Raw genomic sequence first — 24,454 nt, 5'->3', positions numbered from 1 at the left:
TGGAGAAGAGACGCTAAGGCGTCTGTTATCAAAACATTTTAAATCATCATATTTGTAATAATCTTTTGAAACATGTATTATATGCAACAATGTAACTTTTTATTATATTTATGATGGTTGTGTTTACTTTCTTTACGAATATTCAACTGTTATGATACTACGTGAAGTCATCCGCCCCCGAATGTTTCCGCCATTCTGGTTTGGGGGTGTGACAGTAGCATCGTCGTCTATGCTCATTTTCCCTTTCTTCAAGTTATGAAATTCATTGTTTAGATCTATCAAATCTATCTCTGAGCAGTACAACATCTTTAACTGCTCCAAGAACATTTCCCAAGACATTTTCAGGGCTTCTCCATGTGGCATCGTGTCTGCCAATAGCTTCCACCAACTTAAAACTCCAGTCTTCAGTTGTGTGACCGCAAAAACAGTTTTCCGCTTGTCGCTACAGTTGCAGCTTTCAAATACCATCTCCATTTCGGAGATCCAGTCCATAATCTCAACAGGTTTTGGGCTTCCGGCAAGACTTGACGGTTTGGCGCCCAATAAATTCTTATACATGCACCCATCTCTATTTATTTTCCTTTCCGGGTCATTCCTTTCTGCCACTGGGGGTTCCGCTTGACCGACAATCCTACTATCGTCCCCTTCTTCTGATTGTCTGTCATTTAATTCAGGTTGTTCGTCAGGCATTGAGGGTTCATCCCTATTGTTCAGCAATAGTTGCCTCATTTCTTCCCTTTGTTCGGCCATCATAGCCCGAATCTTGGCTTATACTCCAGCCATTGTAATTGGTTCTGGTGCAACTTCTATTATTGGCACCTGTTCCATCACTTGGGGTTGAGGTTGCTGATTTCTATTTGCATTTCCAGCTCCACTTCGAGTTCTTGTCATTATAATCTATACACCAAATATGGCGAATTTAGTTCTTTATTCACGATAGATATTTAAATTCTCCTTATCACTCCGAAACGTTACATGCTAGTTCTAATATCATAGTCGTACGCTTAGAATCCTAAACACATAAGGTTTCCATATCCGGCCGGCAACAGACCATAGATTCGAACAAATAATGGCATATATGGCAAACATATAGCATTTAGCACATAAAAATATTTTAGGCATATTTCCTAAAATATACTAATGCTCGTGTCTAAAATATGGTAGACACTCATCTCTTGATCATCACTTAGCATTCTAAGTTTACGTCTAGAAATCCTACAAACTCCTAGTTCGCTTAAACTAATTCTCTGATACCAACTATGACATCCCCAAATTTCTCGTCCAGAAAAGACCGATTTAGTTTATTCTTTTAAAATAAAATCAGAGTAATCTTCCAAAAGATGTTGCGGAATTTGTTCCCAAAACAAAAATATAATAAAAATTTATCAAAACATTTCTTAAAGAAATATATTTTCATTATATAACAAAACCTCGGGATGTCATGTTCCGATACAGACCAAAAGCATAAACAGTATATTATAAGCCTTACAACAGTTATTTACAACTACTGACTTATAATCCAAAAATACATCGGCATCATCCAACTATGGTTTGGGTCCACTACCTGTAATATAAAATGCTGAGTGGGTCAGGCTTAGGAGCCTGGTAAGCATATACGGTTTTCAACCCACCAATAATAATAAATTTATTAATTTCATCAACTAACAATAAATTTATTAATTTCATAACCCTGATTACCCGTTCCCGTTATCGTCACTTTACGTCCCTAAACACTTATCATCAGGAACCTAGCCTAAGGATTTTCATCGGGGTGACAACACTGCTTTAGGGATTCCTCAACAATTTATGTCAAATAAGGCAACCATGTGGGGGATGGAGTATACCATTGAACACTAAGTTCACAAACACCTACAGGTTGCGAGTCTGCTAGCGTTCCACTGGACTGTCTAGAAAAGTCTGTGGTCGTCATCTATACTCCGCTAGATGACTGAAACAATAACAATATCGAGGCCTCTCATCATTTTAACACACATCAACTATTTCATCTACCCATGCTTTACCCAACATATTTGTAGATAAAAATACATATACAGTTTAGAACTTGTACAAAACATCTATTCAACACCCATCTCAAATAAACAAACAATATAATTACACATAGCACGTATTTTATAGAAAATACTTCATATCTATATGTAAGATGAAAGTGACTATACACTCACTTGATTTAACGATAATCGGGCAGCACTTCGTTTCTTAAAACGATCGTTTCCGATGAAACCAGGAGCTTTAAATGAAAACCGGGCCTTGCGAGGGTTGAGCTTCAAATCGAAAAGATAAATTTCTCGGGGTCTTCGGGCACTTCGAGACGTTCTTCGGGTGTTAGGTATGATCCCGGGGCTTCGGGGGTTTCAAAGTAGCTTAAAATAAAGTTCAGGGTGTAAATGTGTGCAAAATTATAACCAAAACCGGGAGTGTTAGCACCTCCCTTTTATACCCTGCGAGGGCTCGGACCGAAGGGAGAAGAGGGACATGCGTCAGCTTCGCAGGCGAGGGGGATGGCTACACGTCGGAAGGAGGGGCTGCACACGCGTCTCGCTTCGGACGCCTCCACCGCGATGACACGCGTCGGATGCGGACTGGGTCGCGCCTTCGGATGAGTCAACAGCTTGGACACGGTGCAGGCTCGCATGCGAGGGCGACGTGGCCGAACCCTGGCCTAGTGCATGCGAAAATTCTCGGTTTTTGTGCCTCGAACTTCAAAAGTTCATAACTTTCGCATACGAGCTCCGTTTTCTACGTTCTTAATATGCATGCGTAGGCGAGATTATACTCTACAACTTTCATTTAGACTCTATTGGCTAATTTTGAATTTATTTTAATATTATTATTTTTAACAGACCGGGACAGGAAAATCCGTTAAAAATTCCTAACTTCTTCATCCGACGTCCGTTTCCGTCTGTCTTTTTACCTTTGTACTACTATTGACGAGACCTTCGATTCTCGTTTAGGTTGTGTCGGCTAAAAATCACTCGATCTAAAATTCGAGTTTTTAGTCGTCTACTGCTAAGGTGAAACTTAGAAAAATCATAACTTCCTCATACGAAGTCAGATTTGGGCATTCTTTTTATGAATGCTCTCGGTTTAACGAACACTACAAATTTTGTTTAGACTGCTAAGGCTAAAAAGCACTTTATCGTAAATTCACTTTTCACATCACACAGCGTCATGCCGGTTCTGTCGCGAAACTTCGACAGGTCATATTCTTCGTTATAACTCGGATTTCGGTATTCTTTATATCTCCAGAATCCTTATTTCAACCACTACAACTTTCTTCATAGATATCAGGTTTGTCTAACATTTATTTTCGACGCTTATTTTTATCCTTAATTCATTAAATTGTAATAATTAAGCATAAAACACATAATAATCAAATAATACATCTTATTATTTCAAAACAAGTTACAAAGGTTGGCCTAGACTATTACATCATCATTAGTGCCTAGCCTAGAAACACGGGCGTTACACTTTATACCCCTTGGAGATGGATGAGGGGAAGGAACTTCTGGATCCAAAGATGATTCAAGCTTCTAAGCAACTCCCCCACATTCTCCTTTCTTCAAAAGCTTCTCCTTTCTTCAAAAGCACACAAACACACTCTTAAGCTCACAAATACACCAAAAGGGAACTAGAGTTTCAAAAGGAGTGTTTAGGGGAATGGAGGCTGAGAATGGAAGGGCCTCAAGAGAGTTAGAGCCCTTAAATAAGGCTCAAAACCCCAAGATTAAGGTTCAGGCTCTGGGAAGGTACGTGCTGCATACCCAGATCTAGGCCTACATAGATCATTAAACCCCATCTCGAAGGTACCCTTCTACAAAGCACGTTGAAGGCTATATACACCCTACATAAATACACACCCAACATCAAAACTTAAAAATAAAGGGAAGGAATTTACTTACAAGGATCAGGTGTTACAATTATCCCCCACTTGAACTACATTTCGTTCCGAAATCCTCGACTAAAAATAGATCCAGATGATGCTCACGCATCTCTGACTCGGGCTCCCAGGACCACTCTGAACCCATCCTATGCTGCCACCAGACCTTGACCAAAGGTGCCACCTTGTTGCACATGGTCTTCATTTTCCTATCTAGAATAGCCACCGGTCTCTCTACATAATTCAGGCGCTGATCAACCTGAATGTCATCCAAAGGAACTACCACCAAATCATCAACTATGCACTTCCGAATCTAGGAAACATGGAAGGTGTTGTGAATCTGACTAAGCTCCTTATGGAGATCCAATCAGTAGGCCACCTTGCCTACCCTGGCCACTACTCGAAATGGTCCAATAAATCGGGGACCCAACTTGCCTCTCTTCTGAAGCATATAACACACTTCGAGGATAACACGTTCAGCAAAACCATATCCTCGACTTGGAACTCTAACTTGGATCGTTGTTTATCGGCATAACTCTTTTCTTGGCTCTTAGCTGTCTGCAAGCTCTGCCTGATCTGTTGTGTAACCTCTGTCGTCTGAAGGACCACCTCGGCCCTTCCCATGACTCTCTAGCCGACCTTTCCCTTTCAAACTAGTCTACGCCACTTTATTCCATAGTGAAACTCGAAAGGCGGTGAAGAAATACTATAATGATAGTTGTTGTAAGAAAACTTGGCTAGGGGGAGGTAGGAGTCCCAAATCCCACCAAAATCGATGAGACAAGCCCCCATCATATCCTCGAGCATCTAAATGGTCTGCTCACTCTGACCATCGATCTAAGGGTGATAAGCAGTGGTGAAATGTAGTTTCATACCCAACTCCTAATGAAACTTTTGCCAAAACCGAGAAGTAAACTGTACATCACGGTTGGAGACAATAGAAACCGGAACACCATGGCGAGAAAAGATCTCGTGCACATGCACATATGCTAATTTCATGGCCAAAGTGGGCATCTTGGTCAAACGATCGATAGTGACCCAAATAGCATTGAATCTCTTGGCCATCCTTGGTAACTTGGTGATGAAATCCATGGTGATCTATGTGACATCCCCAATTTCACGGCCAGAAAAGACCGATTTAATTTATGCTTTTAAAATAAAATTAGAGTAATCCTTTGATTAAGAGAGTTGCGGGATTTGTTCCCAAAACAAAATATGATAAAAATTTATCAAAGCATTTCTTTAAAGAAATGTATTTTCATTATATAACAAAATCTCGGGATGTCATGTTCCGATACAGACCAAAAGCATAAACGGCACATTGTAAGCCTTACAACAGTTATTTACAACTATTGGCCTATAATCCAAAATATCTTGATAAGTCATCCAACTTACGCTCTGGTGCCACTACCTGTAATACAAAGAAAAACTGAGTGGGTCAGGCTTGGGAGCCTGGTGAGCATATAGGAATTTCAACCCACAATAAATAATTATATTAATTTCATCAATCAACAATAACCCAATTACCCATTCCCGTTATCCTCACTTTACGTCCCTAAAACAACTATCACAAGGGACCTAGTCTAAGGATTTTTAATCGGGGCGACAACACTACTTTGGGGGTTTCCCAACAATTTATGTCAAATAAGGCAACCATGTGGGGGATGGAGTACATCAATTGAACACCCAAGTTCAATAACACCTACAGGTGGCGAGCCTGCCAGCGTTCCACCGAACTGTCTAGAAGAGTCTGTGGTCGTCATCTAAACTCCGCTAGATAACTGAATCAGCAACAACATCGAGGCCTCTCATCATTTTATTTAATCACACATCCACTATCTACCCATGTTTCACCCAACATAACTGTAGATAAAAATACATATACAGCTTAAAACATGTATAAAACATCCATTCAACACTTATCTCAAATAAACAAATAATGTATATACACATAGCACGTATTTTATAGAGAATACTTTGTATCTATGTGTTAGAAGAAAATGAATATACACTCACACAAAACATATATTTAATATACTCAAACAATACTTGTATTAAAATCGTGTTTATGAAAGGGACTATGCACTCACTTGATAAGACGATGCTCGGACAGCACTACGGCAGTTTAGGTAATATTCTTCGATGAAACCGGGATGTTTTCTCCAAAAACCGGGCTTCTCGCGGGCAGAGTTTTGGCTTGAAAACTCTTTTTCTCGGGATCTTCGGAGCTTCTGGACTCGCTTCGGGTGTCGGGATGATACCGGGACTTCGGGGGTATTTCAAGATGGCTAGAGAGGGTATAGAGAGTGAGAGAGATAGTGAATTAGCAACCATAATCGGCAGCCTTCGATTTCTATTTATAGGGATGAATTCTGAGATTCACGTCGTGAACCAATAGTTCATGTCGTGAACTTGGTCGTCATCAGGTGCGTAGTCGCGACATCAGCCTGTCAGACTCTGGGATACGTCCATCACCTGTTCACGTCGTGAACTCTCTGTTCACGTCGTGAGCTCTGACACAGGGGTTGAAGTTCGTGCCCCGAACTTCAGAAATTCATATCTTTCGCATACGAGCTCCGTTTTCGACGTTCTTTATATCCACGCGTATATGAGATTATGCTTTAAAACTCTCGTTTAGACTCCGTCGGCTAATTGTGACTTTATTTTTATTATATTATTTTTAGTAGGCCGGGACATGAAAACTCCGTTAATAATTCATAACTCCTTCATCTGACGTCCGTTTTCGTCTGTCTTTCTACCGTTGCACTACTATCGACGAGATCTTCGATTCTCGTTTAGATTGTTTCGGCTAGAAATCACTCAATCTCATATTCGAACTTTGGGTTGCATACCACTAAGTCGAAAGTTAGAAAAATCATAACTTCCTCATACGAAGTCGGATTTAGACGTTCTTTTCATGCATGCTCTTGGTTTAACATATTCTACGACTTTTGTTTAGATTGCTAAGGCTAAAAATCTCGCTATCGTAAATTCACTATTTACGTCATGCAGTGTCGTACCGGTTCTGTCGCGAAACTTCGACAGGTCATAACTTCTTCGTTATAACTCGGATTTCGGCATTCTTTATATATCCGGAATTCTTGTCACGACCACTACAACTTCCTTCATGGATATTAGGTTTATCTAATATTTTATTTTAACGCTTATTTTTATCCTTAATTCATTTAAGTCACACAATTAAGCATAAAACACATAATACTCAAATAATGCATTTTTATTATTTCGAAACGAGTTACAAAGGTTAACCTAGACTGTTACATTATCATTAATTCCTAGCCTAGAAACATGGGCGTTACAATCTATTCCCATTTAGACATGGGAACATCTAAGGGCTGCAACTTTCCATGCGGCCTCTGATGCTCACCCTTGACAATTTGACATGTCAAGCATCTCTTCACATACCATTGTATCTCCCGCTTCATGCATGGCCACCAATAACTAACTCTTTAAGTCTTGATACATCTTTGTGGCTCCAAGTTGAATCAAGAACCTGGACTTATGTGCCTCGTCCACTACTATCTGCCACACCCTGCCAAAAAATGGAACCCAAACCCGACCACATTGGGTCAAAAGTCTGCGACTATCAGTAGAAAATCTATCAATCTGACCTCTAATCCTCTCTTTCTTCCAATTTTCCCTCTTGAATCCCTCGGCCTGAACCGCCATGATCAAATCCAGAAGTAGGGATTCGCTGGTCATCCTCAAACAGTGCTCTCGAATAGGAGTACTAGCCGCCTTGAGGCTCAAAGCATCAGCAACCATACTGTCCTTCCACAGATGATAGATAATCTCATAATCATAATCCTTGACCACGTTAAGCCATCTGCGTTACTTCATGTTCAGATTCGGCTGGTCCATAATATATCCTAAATTCCTGTGATCCATGTAGATGGTACATCGGACCCATAGAGATAATGTCGCCAAATCTTGAGGGTAAAACCACAACTCCCAACTCGAAATCATGTGTCGGATACCTAGCCTCATGAGGCTTCAACAGTCTGGTTTCATATGCTATGACTCTACCCTGCTGCATTAGTATCGCGCCTAAACCCGTGATCAATGCATAACAAATACTATAAATTCCTCAGCACCCTCAGGAAGGGTCAATACTAGGGCCTCACATAATTTTCTCTTAAGAGTCTCAAATGTAGCCTACTGCTTAGGGCCCTAACGGAAATCCACACTCTTCTTCGTCAGGCGGGTCAAAGGAACAACAATCTTGGAGAAATCCTGAATAAATCACCTATAATAACCATCCAAACCCAGAAAATTCTGAATCTCAGATGGGGACTTCGAAACCTCCCACTACATCACTGCCTCAATCTTGGCTGGATCGACCAGAATCCTATTCTGATTGTCGGGGTGTCCCAGAAATTGGACCTCTGTAACCAAAACTCACACTTGGAGAACTTCCAATAAAGCCTTTCTTGTCTCAGTACTCGAAGTAGCATTCTAAAATGCTCCTCATGCTGCTCTCTGGTTATCGAGAAGACTAAGATATCATCAATGAAAACAATAAATGATCGGTCGAGCGTCAACATGCGTGCCCAGTTCATGAAATCAATGAACGTTGCAGGTGCGTTGCTGAGCCCAAACGACATCACCACAAGCTCGTAATGACCATAACGAGTTCAGAACATTGTCTTCTCCACGTCCTCCTCCATGACTCTCATCTAGTGGTAGCCCGACCTCAGATCAATCTTGGAGAACAAATATGCACCCTGCAACTGATCGAATAGGTCATCAATCCTAGGGAGTGGGTAAATATTCTTCACTGACAACGTGTTCAACTCTCGCTAGTCTATGCACATATGATGAGACCCAACCTTCTTCTTCACAAATAGAATCGGTGCTCCCATGGCGAACTGCTCGATCTGATAAACTGCTTTCCCAACAGCTCCTAACGCTGAAAGGATAACTCCTGCACCTCTAGGGGTACGAGCCAATACGACGCCTTAGCAATCAGGGCCGGACTAGTGGTTAGATTGATCCTGAACTCTACCTGCCTTATAGGAGGAACACAGGGTAAATCCTCTAGAAATACATCTGGAAACTCTCTGACCACTGACACATTTGAAACCGAAGCTCTCCCTTCATCCTAAATGTCTACCATATATGCGAGATAACCTACACATCCATGCTGAAGATATTGTCGAGCCCCGAGAGCTGAACAAAAGGCTGAACCAACCCTGGTACCCTCGCCAAGGTTTGAACTATCGCCGACTATCTCTCAAAATCGATCATGGCTCCAAACCAGCTCAACCAATCCATCCCTACAATCATGCACACATCCCCCCATAGGAATGGGAATCAATTCAATCAGATAATACACCCCGAATATCTCCAAAGTAAAATCCTGAATAACACTTGAAGCAGAAACCATGTGTTCGCTGGTGATGGAAACTTGCAATAGACACTCCAACTCCCCAAGAGTCATATTGAAACCCCTATTGAAGGACTGAGACACAAAGGACTGGCTCACACCCAAGTCAAAAAGAATAAGAGCGAGAAAGGAATTTACTAAGAATGTACCTAGCAGAAATACAATCATAAGCATACAAGAAATAAATTGACAAAATAATAAATTAAAACATACCAGTCACGACATCTGGAGCCGCCCTGGCCTCCAATGTTGTGAGCTTAAAAGTATAACCCTTGGCCTTCGGGGAGTCAACTCACCCCGGCGTCCGTCTGTGATCTAAAGAGTCGATGGGTCGGTGCCTACATGGGCCTAAAAGCAAGTAAAGGACATTAGGCATTTACATGGCCTACCTGATCATAATGATAAAAAACATGAGTGCCTACCGATGGGGCCTATTGTTCTAGATGACGACACTCCCTCGCAAAATGGCTCTGCCTGCTATAATTATGGCACCCAATCCCTTATCGACATACACCCTCATGTGCCTTCCTGTACTTGCCACAAATACGGCCCCTCTGCGCTCCAGAACACGAATCAGTGGGTTTGAACCGCTTTGATGTTGGTTGTATCTGAATTGGGGTCTGCCTCTTCTCTCTAGTATGGGTCTCAATCTCAATCTCTCTTCTCTGAGCGAAAAACTGCAACTCAGAGAGAGAGAGCTATACCTCTTTGACGATACAAAATCGCGGATCTTTATCTTTATCATGCTCAAGTAATGGGACATCTGAACCTGCTCCGAAGTAGCATACCCGGGGTAGAAAAGGGCTCTCTTAGTAAACAGAGATCACCGACTCTGTTGCCTGCTTCAACGACAAATAAGCCTAAGCTAATCTCTCCATCTAAACCAATGGGATGTACTCATTATGGAACATCTCCGTGAACGTTTCCCACGTCAATGCAGCCTTCTCCACAGGAGAATAAGCACATGTCACCAACTTCCACCAGTCCTTCTCCCCTAAATGAAGAAAGTTAAAGGCGAATTTGACCTTCTGGTCCTCTGGGTACGAGCAAGTGAAAAAAAAATCTCCACATCATATAGCCATTTCTTAGAAACAATCAGGTCCTTGTCTCCATTGAACTCCGAGTGCTTCGTGTTTCCGAAGTCCCGGAACTGAACCATCCTTCTCCCCTGGAGACCTATAACAGCAGCAACTGTATTGGCTGCGGTAGTAGCAACCTCCATGACGGTAGCATATCTCTCATCAAAAGCTCAATCATCATAGTCTCAACAGACCCAAACATCTTCGGGATAGCCTCCCTAACAGCCATGGTCACCTGAGTGGTGATCATCTCACGAATCTCAACGTCAGTCAATCCTGGCCACTCCAGGCCGCCAACTCCAGATCTAGAACCTCTATTGATCGGCATACTAAAAAACAAACTGGAATACATAAGAAAAGTCACAGTTCATACTATTACAATACTACGGGATCACAAAACCCTCAGGGTTCATGACTTCCTTGATACATATATAGGTCATATGCTTCCAGTAGTACGGGCCTATACTACCTTCCACACCAACCCATATTTGTCTCAAATGGTGATCATGGACCACATGGCCACTAAGCCCACACTACTAGGATACATACATATCCTATACTCACTCTCTCGATAGTGGCTAATCATTCCTCAAGGTGACGTACTACGAACCATGTTCACTCATGAGACTTCCATTAACCAGGTTGCTGCTCGTGTATGTTAATCATACATAACAATAGTTTCGATACATAGACGAATACTTGATTCTAACTTAAGACCACAACCAGACAAGGAACATGAAATGAGGCTAAATCAAACATTCTAAGGCTATAAAATCTTAGTTATGTACAACTATGATGCTTACACTAAGAAATCACAATAATAACGTCAATTCCATATAACATATAAAGAAATTCTTATAGGCTATCAGACATCATAAATCAGGCAATTCTACCATGTAATTCCTGAAGATCCTTAGCCTAAAACTAGCATGCAATTCTATAATATCATTAATTCACAGAACAAGTATGGGTATCTTAGGGAATACTTTCCTTGGATCCGGCTGATTGTACACATCACATCCTTTCTATTGGTCTTTTTAAGGTTAGTTTTGAAAAATATTTTGTAGGTCCTTAGTTTGAGTCTAGAATCCCACAACTGTTCATCCAATTCTCTCAAACTAGGGCCCTGATACCAACTTGTAACATCCTAAAAACTGTAGTAAAAAATTTCATTTTCAAAACCATTTAATAACCCATAAATCGCACAAAACATTGTTTCCAAAAAGCCATAATAACAAATTAGAGTATCCCAAAATCACCTATCAATCACGCCTTCGCCTTTCCTCGATCATCTGATGTACCTAAAACATTGAAATCCACAACTATAAGCTAAGGTTTAATGGGTTCCCCAAAAATACTTGTCACACCCTAGAACCGATAGAACAGCGGAAACGTCCGGGGGCGGATGACGTCATGTACAGTATCATAAAAATTGAATAATAGAGATCAAAGCATTACAAAAATCGTATTGATAATTTAATATTTACATTGAGTTCAAATCTTTGTTTGTTTGACTCCAAAAACACATGGCAAAAAATATAAGATGTAACAATGCTAAGCTCCGTCTTCATAAAACCTGTGTGGGTAGCTGTCTACTGATTCCTTGAGAATACAAGTGGTTTTGAAAAAGTGTCAACATTTAAGTTGTTCAGTTCATAAGCATTTTGTATGAGAAAGATATGTATTTGTTCGTTGAAAATGACAGTGTGTTCTTCCAGAAAATCCAATATTTTCTTTTAAATATGATGTAGTCTTAAATACCCTAAGACTGAAATGTATAAGTATTGTTGTACTTTGAAGTAATGTAATGTAGTTTTATGTCATATGTATATTTATATTTTGTGAAAATACAAATGTAACGGTTTGTATATTAACACAAGTTTTCTTGTGTTTTACTTGTATTCCCCCTAAAACATAGAAAATTGTGAAAAACGTAGGGGTATGAATTCACCTCGAGTGTGTTCTTGGCTGGATAACGATGTGAGTGGAGATGTTCTTCAAGTTAGAACACGTGAAAATAGTCGTATCCTAATAGTTTTAAACACATAATATTGTGCGTAAATTACTTGAACTTAACATGTATAGTGTTGTAAAAACACTAAGTTACACAAGAGGACTTACCAAATCCTAAGAATTATCTTTGAAGAATGGTTTTTCTGGGAAATGTTCTTGATGTTTCTGGGTAAATATATGAGGATTTGAAGATGTTCTTGGGAAAAACTTGAAGATTTGAAGATACTGAACTCGTTTTGCATTGAAATGTGTATTTTATCACATTGGAAGGAGTGCCACCGTTTTAAATTGAGTGATTTCGGCTTATCCCTACCGAAATCACCTTGCTTTCAGTCAAATCTCAAACCGAGAACCTCAAGTCTTCGGTCTAGGGTATCTCGGTCAAGGGTTCTCGGTCTAAGGTTGGGACCTCGACAATGGGAGATTTCGGTCTAGTCCCATGATTTCGGTCCAAAGAGATTTCGGTCTAGTTGCCACCAACTAAAGGCTGATTTCAGTTTTGAATTATTTAAGATTTAAGGTTTTCGATCCTAAAACCAAGAATCCTAAAGGCAAAGTGTAAAGTGTTTTTGTTTTACTAATTGACTTTATTTAAATTGCTTGACTTTGGTTTGACTTGTTTGAATTTTTATTGACCCGAACCGGTTGTTACAATACTCCACACAATAATACAATAACAATTACAATACATGCATACAAGCTTTGTTGGCCTGTGGCCTAAACCCAACCATCTAGGGTGTGTTGGCATATTGCTTCAACCCAACCATCCAGGGTTTGTTGGCATATTGCCTCAACCCAACCATCCAGGGTTTTTTGGCCTTCCGCCTCTACCCAACCGCCAAGATGTCGACATATGCAACAGATAAACAAGGGAACAAACTCATAACCTAAGTCCAATAATTCACTCTAAGCTCTAAAAGCTCATACATGGATGGATGAGAGTGACCAAACTCTCATTTTTATGACTTAGCAACTCCAAAATCTATTGGAAATGATGTCCTAATGGCCAAGAGTAGCTCAAACTCATAAGAAACAAGGTTATATGGACAAAACATGGAAATTCTTCAGCATAAACTAGATCTATCATAAAAAGTCATCAAGGTGGAGACTTTATGCCTCCTGGAGATTGATGAGGGGAAGGAACTTCTGGATCCAAAGTTGATTCAAGCTTCTAATAAACTCCACCACCTTCTTCATTCTTCAAAAGCACACAAACACACTCTTAAGCTCAAAAATACACCAAAAGGGAGCTAGGGTTTCAAAGGGAATGTTTGGGGAAATGGAGACTGTGAATGGAAGGGCTTAAAAAGAGTTAGCGCACTTAAATATGGCTCAAAACCCCAAGATTCGGGTTTTAGCTCTACGCAGGTACATGCTACGTACCTAGATCTACGCCCTACATAGATCATTAAACCCTGTCTCCAAGATACCCTTCTAGCAGCGCGTAGAAGGCTATCTACGCCCTGCGTGGATACACACCCAACATCAAAATTTAAAAATAAAGGGAAGGAATTTACCTACAATAATTGGGTGTTACAATAAATGGCTCATGAAGGGATATCATGTGTCATCTGGAACAGATATGGTGCACCCTTGCACCAAAATGGCGCATTGATAGATGCCATTTTATGCATCTTTTAGGGTAGTTTTAATAGCATTTAGCATCATAATTTGAACATTTGCATGCCATTAGTTTAAATAATGTTTTGCTCATGTCTTTTATCAGAATTCTCGTACTGCTAGCATTTTTTGACGTTTTCTAATAACTCGAGTTGAGCGGTACTTTCGGAGCAGCTGGATGCACCTAGAAGGCCCGACTAAAGTCGATTTGAGGCCCTGAGCAAAATAAAAAAACGAGGCCTTTTTTGCCTCTACATGTGACGACTTAATACCAAAAGCTTTTTTATTTCTAAAAATAATATAAGTAGGTACATAAAATGGGCCCTAAAAATTTGGAGGGCATGGGCTATCGCCCATGCTACCCTACCTTCTGATACGACTCTGTCACCTAGTTAGGGTTTATCATTCCAGTTAATCTGTTAATAGAATCCGTAATTGTTCTTGTCAACGGGTAGTAAGTAACAAATATCATATTGGTTCCGTGTTGGGATTTAACTCTGATATAAACCGAAATATCGTATATTTACGCTTCCGAGCTTATGAGAAGTATTGGGTATTGCTGCGAATTTTACACAAAAATTAATGCAACTTTTCTGATCTTAATTAAGAGCTTATTTAATTTAGACAATAAAAAGTTAGGGTTAACTGAAGAGCTTGTTTTGGTTAATTTAACTAGTTAAAAGAGATTGTACTAGATCTCGTTAGTTTTTCTCAGTACCAGCTTAGATAGAACACACTCTAAATAACCAGATCTAGATTGTTTGCATGATTAGGAAAGTCACAGCAGAACTAAAATCATTTTTATTATTGATTTTTATTTTGTTTATTTTCACTGCAATTTTTAGTTTAGTTTTTAATCAAAATCCCCATTTTTATAATTTTTGTTTATTGACTAGAATGTACCTAATGCAAAAAGGCATTGAGTGTTAGGTTGTGTCCCAGAGGATTCGACCCTACTTCTTCGTGCTATCTTTTAGTGCAACCAACAGTGAAATATTATTTGCTTAATACGCCCACGACATCATGTTATCAATTTGGCGTTGTTGTCGGGGACACAGTGCTTCTAATAGTTTTATGCCAAGAAATTTTTGTACATGTACACCTCTAGCTTTTGATCGAGAAATTTAAAGAACTACAAGGAAACCAAAGAAAGAAGAAGCAAAGAAAAAACAATCAGTTGGTTTCTTTGGTTCATCCTCTTCAGTACCTCAAGAAATCACCACACCACAAGGCAGTACCTTGTAGAACGAAATTGATCCAACTTTTCCATTTTTCTTAAAAGTACCTCTATCTTCAGCTTCTGATATCCCATTTAAAACATACTCCCCACCATCCTCAGTTAAATCTGAGCAAACATATTCTTCTGAAACCCAATCTAAAAAATCTGAAACACCATAACTTTCAGAATCTGAAAAAATCAGCCATGAGTGACACAAGAGACAAAGCAGAGAAAACTCTTAGAGAGTGGGCCTGTAACATCCCGAGATTTGCAGGTAGTTTCGAATCCTCTCTTTTATTACAATGTTGTCATTTGTAGTCCCTCGAGTTGGAAGAGTCAAGCCATGAGAAGCCTAAGGGCTAAAGTTGCAACTTTGAGAACAAGACGAGTATGCTAAGCGTACATAAGGAATGCTGAGCGTACTAGGCGCGCCCTAGTACGGTGGGCGTACACTTGTGTACACTGGGCATACTCACGGCAGATGGAAACCCTAATATTTAGGGTTTGGGTGCTATATAAACATCCTTATGAGCACAAAACCCTCCATCATCTCAGCCTCCATAGTTTTGAGTCGTTTTCCCCAAACCCTAACCCCTTTCTTGAGTGTGTAAGCTAAAAGTGTGTGTTTTGAGTAGTTGGAGAAGAAGGTGTTGCATCAAGAAGTTGGAGAAGGAAGAAAAGCTTGTAGATCTGAGGTTTCTTTGTGCTTTAGAAGCTCCAGGAGGTAAAAAGCTCCATCCTTTATGCTTGTATGATGTAGATCTTGCCATGCTAGCTTTATGAAACCATTTCTTGTCCCAAAAGTCCCAAGTTGGTGCATGTTATGTTTTGAACAAAATAATTTATTCTTTTAGACCCTAGAAAGGGTCCTAAGTGATAAAAATGATGTCCCAATAGCTAAAAGTGTCCCATGCATGTAGTAGAAAGGTCTTAATGGGTTGCTTAGTGTATGCATCATAGTTGTACATAATTAGGATCTTATAGCCTGAGAATGTTTGGTTTGGCCTTATTTCCTGTTCTAGTTTGATGAAGGGCTTAGGGTAGGATCAGATATTCGAATGTCTATAGGGTCCATCGTCATGTATGACTAGCATACACGAGTGTTGCAGGGTTGGTGGAAGTTTCATAGGTGAGTTGTGCGAAGTCAGTCAGCCAGTTATGAGAAATTTAGTCTTCCTCTAGGAGTGAGGATTGAGTGTACGCCATGCTTACGTATGTTGTTAGGGCGTTATGATGATAGTTGTGACAAATATGGGTAGGTGTGGATGCTAGTATGGGCCCGTACTACTGAAAGCACATGACCCATACGCGTAGAAACGAAATCACAAACCTTAGGGACTTGTTGGGAGTTGGTTCCCGGATTATTATATGGAATGTCTGATATCTTCCTGGTATATTTTCAACATGGTGGTTACTAGACGATTTGTGACTAGATCCGGATCAGGAAATGGCGGTCAGGAGGGACCAGCAGTGCTCGAGGTCATTGGTCAGATAAGGTCGGATGATTTGGACGCCAGGATTCGAGAGATCCTGCATGATGAGGTTGTTACACTGTTCCAGGAACAGTTACAGGAGATGTTCGAGTATATCAAGACCGCTATGATGGAGTATTTCGATGAGCGCTATGCAGCTCTTGCTGAGACGGCTGTCGCTTTAGCCTCCGCAGCTGTAGCAGCCGCTGGTAGTGGGACCAGCCGGGCTTTTCAGTACCGAGACTTCGATAACACGAAGCCCCCGACTTTTGATAGGATTCAGGACCCGATCGTAGCCATGAGGTGGTTGTCTGACGTGGAGGGATGCTTCTTCACATGCTCATGTCCTGCTGACCAGAAGGTCAGGTGTTCTCTGAACCTGCTGAGGTCCGGAGCCAAGGACTGGTGGAGCTTGATAAGAGGGTCATATACTGATGATCAGAGAGCTGCGGTTACATAGGATCAGTTCAGGGATATGTTCCGCGCTCGCTACATTCCACGGGTTGAGCGCGAGTGGCTGACACAGGAGTTCGTGGATTTGAGGCAGGTTACGGAGTCAGTGACAGAGATCACTCGTATGTTCACTGAGAGGGCGATGTTTTGCCTGGAGTTTGCTTCCGAGCAGGCTCAGATGACACGTTATCTGAGCATGCTCAAGACTGACATCCGTCAGTTTGTTGCTACCCAGCGTTGTGATACACTACTGGAGTTATAGGACGCCGCTAGGCGGCGTGAGCTTGAGATCGAGTTACAGTTGCGGGAGCTGAGGCAGGCCCCGACGTAGTCACAGCCTATGCCGAAACGGCCCAAGACCGCTGATTCTAGGTCTGGGGGCCAGCGTGATCGCACTTGTGGGAAGTGCGGAAAGGGCCATTCAGGAGTTTGCAAATCTAGTAGTGTGTGTTGCAAATGCGGTAAGGAGGGGCACTTCGCGAGGTATTGTCGCCCGCCAACCCCGGTTTAGGATATGAGGACCTGCTATCACTGCGATCAGGTTGGTCAAGTGAAGACCAACTATCCACAGCTTTCTACCAGGCCGACGCAGGCTCTAACGCCGGCTACACCGAGGATTAATGACGGGATTCAGGGTAGAGCAGAGCCTCCGAAGGCTCGGGGACGCGCCTTCCAACTTACAGCCGAGGAGGCCAGGACAGCACCAGATGTGGTTGTTGGTATGTTTCTATTCCTTATCTTATTCATTATATATGTTTTATGCTTATATGTTTGTACCTATGATTAGGTACGTTCTTAGTGAACTCCTTATCTGCGTTTGTATTATTCGACTCCGAGGCGAGTCAGTCTTTTGTCTCTCAGTCATTCAGTAGGGAGTTTGGTTTGCCAGTAGGAGAGCTAGAGTGTCTGTTGAGAGTCTCTATCGCCAATGAACACGGGATTTCTGCTTCCTCGGTCTATCGGGACTGTGTATTGGAGATCTTCGGGGTATCTTTCCCGATAGACTTGATTCTGATTCCCATGGGGGATGTATGTGTGACTGTGGGTATGGCTTGGCTTAGTCGCTTTGGTGTCATGATCGGATGCGAGGGGTGGTAGTTCGAACACCAAGTGGGGGAGAACTGATTATCTACAACGAGGGCACCAGATTGGCATCAAGGTTTTGCTCAGCTACAAGGGCTCGTCAGTACATTCAGCACGAGTGTGCGGGTTATTTAGCATATGTGGTGGATACGCGGGTCAGGGATCACGTTTCGGTTTCAGATGTTCTGCTTGTCAGAGAGTTCATTGATATGTTTCTGGAGGAGTTACCCGGAGTGCCTCCGGAGAGGCAGGTCGAGTTTAGGAACGACCCAGTGCCATGTGCGGACCCTATCGCCAAGGCGCCATACCGATTGGCACCACTAGAGATGAAAGAGCTTTCATCACGGCTGCAGGAACTGTTGGGCAAGCAGTTCATCCGTCCGAGCAGTTCTCCATGGGGATCACCCATTCTTTTCGTGAAGAAGAAGGATGGTTCACACCAGATGTGCATTGACTACCGGGAGTTGAACAAGTTGACGGTGAAGAACCGTTATCCACTACCACGGATCGACGATCTCTTTGATCAGCTACAGGGAGAATCTTGGTTCTACAAGATAGATTTGAGGTCCGGGTACCATCAGGCCAGGGTATAGTAGGAGAACGTAAAGAAGACCGCATTTCGGAATCGTTATGGATATTATGAATTCGTGGTGATGCCGTTTGGACTCACCAACACGCCAGCTATATTTATGGACCTGATGAATCGGGTATGCATACCGATGCTTGATCGCTCAGTCATTATGTTTATAGACGATATCTTGGTGTACTCCAAGACCAGGGAGCAGCATGAGGAGCATCTCTGTGAGCTACTAGGGGTTCTGAGACGAGAGCGGTTGTATGCCAAGTTCTCAAAGTACGAGTTTTGGTTATGAGAGGTTCGGTTCCTTGGACATCCCGTTAACCAGGAGGGGATTTTGGTTGATCCGGCCAAGATCGAGGTAGTTATGCAGTGGGAGGTTCCGAAATCTCCCTCAGATATTAGGAGCTTCTTGGGATTGGCAGGGTACTACCGCAGATTCATACAGGATTTCTCCAAGATTGTGGTACCTCTCACTCCTCTGACGAGGAAGGGGGTGGATTTCCGGTGGGGCCCTGAGCAACAAACTGCATTCGAGACCCTAAGACAACGCCTTTGTGAGGCGCCAGTGTTGACACTCCCTGAGGGAATTGAGGATTTTGTAGTACTTTGTGATGCATCGATCTCCAGGTTGGGAGTAGTCCTTATGCAGAGAGGACGATTTATAGCCTATGAATCGCGACAGTTGAAGCCGCACGAGACGAGATACCCCACTCATGATCTGGAGTTGGGAGCGGTGGTATTCACGCTCAAGATCTGGAGGCATTACCTCTATAGGGTCCGCTGTACCATATACACTTACCACAAGAGTCTGAGGCACATCATGGATCAGCCAAACGTGAACATGAGACAGCGCAGGTGGCTTGACGTAGTTAAGGATTATGACTGCGAGATCCTTTACCATCCTAGTAAAGCGAATGTGGTTGCAGACACCCTGAGCCGCAAGTCAGTTGGATATTCTGCTCCAGCTGCATGTATAAGGATATTTGTGGATTCTCCACTCGTGAGCTTGATTAGGGAAGCTCAGACTGAGGGTATGCGACAGGAGAATTGGAAGCTTGAGAGGATTAGGGGCGAGAACACCCGATTTGTGCAGGATAATCGGGGATTATTGACCCGTTGCGGTCGGGTCTGGGTCCCGATGTCTGGTGGGGTCAGACATATTGTTATGGAGGAGGCTTATAAGTCTCGCTTCTCTATTCATGTGAGGGCCACCAAGATGTACTGGGATTTGCGATTGAATTATTGGTGGCCATTCATGAAGAGGGAGATTGCATGGTAAGTTGAGAGGTGCTTTACCTGCCAGATGGTCAAGGCCGAGCATCAGAGGCCGCATGGCCAGCTGCAGCCTCTGGAGATTCCCATGTGGAAATGGGAGCAGATCATGATGGATTTCATCACCAAGCTACCGAGGACGGCTAGGGGCTTCGACACTATTTGGGTCATCATGGATCGTTTGACCAAGAGCGCCCACTTTCTAGGCGATACGGGAGAGTTCGTCGGCTGAGAAGTTGGCCGGCATATATATCCGCGAGGGCGTTGCTCCCCACGGGGTACCAGTCTCTATTGTCTCAGACCATGATGTTCGGTTCACCTCCCGTTTCTGGCAGAAGTTCCACGAGGAACTGGGCACATGAATGTATTTCAGTACAACTTAACATCCATAGACAGATGACCATAGTGAGAGGACCATACAGACTCTCCAGGATATGCTGAGAGCATGCGTTATCGACTTCGGTGGGAGCTAGGACTCCTACCTACCCCTTGCAGATTTTTCCTACAACAACAATTTTCATTCTAATATCAGTGGTCCACCATTCGAGCTGTTGTATGGACGGAGATGTCGCACCCCAGTCTGTTGGGGTGAGGTTGGCCACATGGTGATGGGTCGGACAGCGGTAGTTCTGCAGACTACCGATAGGATCCAACAGATCAGACAGCGGCTACAGACTGCTCAGAGTCGGCAGAAGAGTTATGCTGACAGGCACCAATCTGAGTTGGAGTTTTAGGTTGGCGACATGGTATTGCAAAAGGTCTCACCCTGGAATGGTGTGATCCGCTTCAGAAATAGGGGACGTTGGGTCCCCGATACGTTGGACCATTTCGGGTTATTGCCAGGGTTGGCAAGGTGACATATAGACTGGATCTTCCGGAGGAGCTCCGTCAGATTCATAGCACTTTCCACATTTCGCAGTTGTGGAAGTGCATATTGGACGAGGATTGTAACATCCCATTTAAAATATAATAATTAAATAATAAACCTGGAACCCGAGAAGCAATTTTTATTATTATTATATGTTATTATAGCCCAAAAATCAAATAATAATTATCGGGATGCTAGTTCGGGGGTTAAAGGGTAATTTTGGGATTTATTTTGAAAAGCATTTCAGAAGTTAGGATGTGTTTGGTAAGTATTGTACATGAATTGTAATGAATTATGAAAGATGGGGGTTATTTGGTAAATCTTGGATCAAAGTTGAAAGGATTTTATGGAGTCAGGGGTAAATGGTAATTTTTGGACTTAAAATGAAAGGAAAAGGAGAAGGAGGGGCGAGTTGTGTCAATATGGGAAGAAGTTTTATGTGTATCGGGTATTTAACGTAACTTCTAAACCCTAACCCTAAGGGATGTAACAGCCGACACCCCACTCCCTCTTCATCCTACCAGCCGCCACCCTCTCCCTCCTCCATCGTCTGAATGCCACCATCCTTCCCACCGACTCGCTTGCTATTCCGACCAACCAAGACCGCCATCGACGTCCGCCATGGCTAGAGATACCGAAGATCGACTGGTAAACCGGGAACGACAGCCGATGTGGTCGTTTCCGGTGGAGGTGTGACCACCACAATTGGAAACCAAGACCGCCGAACGCACCGCTGCTTCGCCATCTTGACATCCGCTCCCCTTGACGCCGTTCTTCTCCCTTTGTTTCGCTTGAGCCCAATGCTAGCCGCCGCATGCCGCCATAGAGTGGTTGAGATGGGTGTGTGGTTCACTTTAGATCGACGACTGGGTGCGTGTTTCGGTAGCGAGAAGTCGTGTGCATGTGATGCTGGCCGGAGATCGAGGAAAGGAACCACCATGGCCGCCAGCCATGGTGGCCGCCGCCTGCTGCTATTTTCTGTCACCACCAGCCACCGTGGAAGGTGGATGTGTGTGTGTTTTGCTATGTATTTAGGTGTGTGTGTGCTGTTATTGTATTCCATTAAGTCTGTGTTGCGTTGTGGGATAAAAGTGAGCCGCCACCACCACCTGCCACCGCCGGCCACCACAAGGTGGCTGTGTGTGTGTGTTTAGCTTAGCTTAGTGTGTGTGTGTTAATTGAGATTTTCATTGTAAAACTGTAATAGGGTAGGAATAATCAAAAGAAAAATCCATAACCACCAGCGTGAGGTGGTGGCTGCCGCCACTAGCCGTCGTGTTGGGTGGCGGTGTGCCTCGTTTGCATTCTTGGACTCGTTTGGGGATGTTTGGACAAAGTGGGCCTAAAGAAACCCTTGTGGACCCAATAAAACACTAGTGGGCTTAATGAAACTCTAGTGGGCCTGATGTGCCCAATAAAGCCCTAATTGACCTAAAAGCCCAACCATTTGATTAATGGGCTAGTATTGGGTTGGAAACCCTAATTAGGGTTTGGAAAACCCTAATGCCTTGAAACCCTAAATTTGGGATTGATCGGGACCACACAAGAATTAATTACTAAACCTAAAATAATAATTAATAATCATTGGCAAATTAAACTAAGACAATATTGGACTTAATGGATTAAGTCCTTAATGGGTTAAGTAAGAAACACTTAACCCTAATCGTCATTTCATGTGGAAACCCTAATTTCTCTTGGGCCTTGAGTTGGGCCTTTCGATTGGTCTTTGATGATTGGACCATTAATGGGCTATCCAAGAAAAAGTTAATGGACCAAAATATTTAGATGGGCATTAGGACAAGGCCCATGTGAGAGACTCGGGCCCAATTTGGAAAATTGGGCCATAATTGGGCCTTTATTATTATGTGATATTGGGCCATGGGAATTGGATTGGAATAATTGGATGGGCCTTAAGGAAAGACCATGTAGAGGTCTGGGCCCAATTTGGAAAATTGGGCCATATGTTGGGCTTTGGCCCATTATTTGACTTTGGGCTTTTGTAGTGTGAGTTGGACCTTGGGCTTGGAACCCAAGTATTAATTGGGTATTGTTTGATGTTGATAGTTCAAGGATCTGTCAACCAACAGCTGGAGTTTTATCTGCGGGACTTCAACGGTGTCAGGTAAGTTATTCTCACTATACTAAGGGGTCTAAGGCACCAAGGCCGGCCCATTGGATTTGATATCCTAGTAGTTATTGATATGTTGAGTTTGAGTTAGTGATGTATGCCAGTTGATATGCTAGTCTGGTAGATCTGTAGGACTACCTTTGATACTGATTGATTATCTGTATGTGCATTTATCTGTTACATGTCGACATGTTATGTGGGATGGGTTGAGGTTGTACTGCTCCGTGCGGTAGCCAACAAACCCTAGAGTATTCCAAATGTGAGCTGAGGGCCGGGCAAGGCATGCCAGACTCATACTGAGGACTCGGGAGTATTCCAGATATGAGCTGAGGGCCGGGCAAGGCATGTCAGACTTATACTGAGGACTCGGGAGCATTCCAGATATGAGCTGAGGGCCGGGTAGGGCAGGCCAGACTCGTACTGTGGGCTCAGTGGCAATCCAGATGTGAACTGTGGGCCCGGAAGGCAATCCAGACTCACACTGTGGGCCCAGGGGTAATCCAGTCTGTAAAGTTGTGGACCCATTGCATGTTGTTCAGTTTGTTATGTTATGATATTGCTAATATTGTTATGTGGACTGTATGTGTATCGGTATTTTGGGGGTAACTCACTAAGCTTTGTGCTTACGGTTTTAGTTTATTGTTTCAGGTGCTTCAGATGACTTGGCAAGGCGAAGGTGTGACCGTACACATCCTCGTGTTTTGGACTTATGGTTTCTAGGATACTCTGATATTAAACTATTTTGAAAACACTTTGTAATAACTAATGGCTTTTGGATGTCTGAAAAAGTTTTAAATTTGCTTGATTTTTATGGGTGTTACAAGTTGGTATCAGAGCCTTGGTTTGAGTGAATTGGAGGAACACTTGTGTGAATCCAGTCTCAAACTAAGGAAAAGGTTTTCAAGATGATTTTCAGAAATGTTTTCAAAATGATTTCCAAAAAGGTTTTCAAAATATCAAAGGAGGATACAGGGTGTACGATCAGCCGGAGCCAGTACGTAGACCCCAAAATACCATATAGTTATTTATATTGTGATATGTTAGAACAGCATGCTAGTACTAGGATAAGGATCTTCAGGAATTGCATGATAGACTTGCCTGATTATATGATGCATGATAGCCTAGGGTTCTCTTTTTATGAAATTGGCATCATTACTGTAGTTGCTTAGTGTATGCATCACGGCCGTACATAATTAAGATCTTATAGCTTGAGAATGTTTGGTTTGGCCTTATTTCCTGTTCTTGTTTGATGAAGGGCTTAGGGTAGGATCAGGTATTCGAAAGTCTATAGGGTCCAACGTTATGTATGGTTAGCATACACGAGTGCTGCAGGGTTGGTGAAAGTTTCATGGGTGGGTCGAGAGA

The sequence above is a fragment of the Lactuca virosa genome, chromosome 9 (genome assembly GCF_052849685.1).
Source record: "Lactuca virosa cultivar CGN04683 chromosome 9, Lactuca_virosa_CGN04683_v6, whole genome shotgun sequence".
Lineage (NCBI taxonomy): Eukaryota > Viridiplantae > Streptophyta > Magnoliopsida > Asterales > Asteraceae > Lactuca > Lactuca virosa.
This window is presented reverse-complemented; position numbering follows the sequence as displayed.